General features: G+C 44.2%; 1 pseudogene; it reads left to right on the top strand.

The window, feature by feature from the left end:
- The first annotated feature begins 1,561 nt into the window (after positions 1 to 1,561).
- LOC118480055 lies at positions 1,562 to 1,662 on the top strand (annotated as a pseudogene).
- The last annotated feature ends 223 nt before the right edge of the window (positions 1,663 to 1,885 follow it).

Raw genomic sequence — 1,885 nt, 5'->3', positions numbered from 1 at the left:
AATAACCTTCATGTAGTTGACCGGGTCATCGTCCTCTATTCTCTTCCCAACCCCGAACTTTACTTCATCATCCCCGTACCTTAAGGTGAGCGTTCCGTCATTCATGTCTACCACTGCCTGTGCGGTGGCGAGAAATGGTCTCCCTAGTATGAGGGGGACTTCGGTGTCTTCTTCCATATCGAGTATGACAAAGTCGGACGGGTAGACAAATTTGTTTACCTTGACTAGGAGATTTTCGATGACACCTTGTGGGAATATGACGGATCGATCAGCAAGTTGTATGCTCATTTTTGTAGGACTCGTTGTTCCTAGGCCGAGTCTTTTGAACATTGATGAGGGCATGAGGTTAATGCTAGCCCCAAGGTCGGCTAGTGCATTACGAACGAGGGAGTCCCCGATCGAGCAAGGAATCGTGAAGCTTCCGGGATCGATTTTCTTTTGGGGGAGTTTGTTGAGTACGAGGGCAGAGCATTCTTCGCCTAAGTTAACTAATTGCAAAGTTTCAATTTTCCTTTTATGAGTGAGGAAGTCCCTCATAAACTTAGAGTATTTGGGCATTTGGGTTAGGACATCAATAAAAGGAATGTTGACATGCAATTGTTTTAGTAGACTTTCGAATTTTGCGAATTGCTCATTGGTCTTTTGACGGATTAACCTACCGGGGTACGGAACCCGAGGAGCCTTGGTAGGCTCTGGTGATGGAGGGGAACCCTTCTCTTGTGGAGGCGGGGGTATAGTCTCCTCGGTAGGTGGTGGCACTTCCGTAGGCCCCACGGTGCGGCTTCGTAATGTGATGAGATGAACTTGCGCTTTTGGGTTTGTTTCGGTATTGCTTGGTAATGCGCCTTTTGGTCTCTCGGAAAAATTTTGGGCTAGTTGACTTATTTGTTTTTCTATGTTTTGAATACTAGCTTGTTGATTTCTAAAATTTGATTCTAATTGTAGAAACCTTTCCGAGTTTTTCTTTTCAGTGTCGGAGATGAGGCGAGATATAGTATCTTCAAGCCTTTCTCGTCCACCTTGTGGTTGAGGGAAATTTTGTGACTCATTTCTTGGTTGTTGAAAGTTTGTTTGTTGGTTTTGTTGGTTACTACTATTGCCGGGTTCTCTCCAACCAAGGTTAGGGTGATTTCTCCATCCTTGGTGGTAGGTGCCCGTTGGAGGACCCGATGGCCTAGGTCTATTGTCAATGTAGCTTACCGACTCTTGTTGATCGTCTGTTTCTTTCATACAACTCCAATTTTCATGTGGCCCACCACACCCTTCACAAGCCATAACCGAGACTGTTTTTGTCATTTCCAATTTTTTTATTTTCGAAGAAAGGGTCTCGATTTGGGCTTATAAAGAAGTGCTTTCATCAACCTTATGGGCGCCCGGGGCAATAGATTTATTGCCTCGGGGAGTGTGCCACTGAAAATTGGTTTGAGCAATTTCCTCAATTTGATTATATATTTCATGCGGGCGGCGATTACCTAAAAGTCCCCCGGAGCTAGAGTCAAGTGTCTGCCTTGTGTGTGGCAACAACCCATTATAGAAAGTGGATACTTGTTGCCATATCGCAAAGCCGTGATGTGGACACTTTCGCAATAGCTCCTTGAACCTTTCCCAAGTTTCATATAAGGATTCCCCGTCCTCTTGTGAATATGTATTAATTTCAGTCATTAATTAGCCGTTTTAGCGGGAGGGAAATACTTATATAAAAATTTTTGGGCTAGTTCATCCCAGGTGTTTACCGATCCAGCTGGGAAGGCGTTAAGCCAAGCTTTTGCTCGGTCTTTTAGTGAAAAAGGAAACATTCGGAGGCGGATGGCGTCATTTGATGCTCCATTGATCCGAAAAGTATCACATATTTCTAAGAAATTAGTAATATGTAGATGGGGATCCT

Source organism: Helianthus annuus, chromosome 6 (genome assembly GCF_002127325.2).
Source record: "Helianthus annuus cultivar XRQ/B chromosome 6, HanXRQr2.0-SUNRISE, whole genome shotgun sequence".
In the NCBI taxonomy this organism is placed as follows: Eukaryota; Viridiplantae; Streptophyta; class Magnoliopsida; order Asterales; family Asteraceae; genus Helianthus; species Helianthus annuus.
Note: the sequence above shows the minus strand (reverse complement) of the source record. Positions and strands in the feature narration are given on the sequence as shown.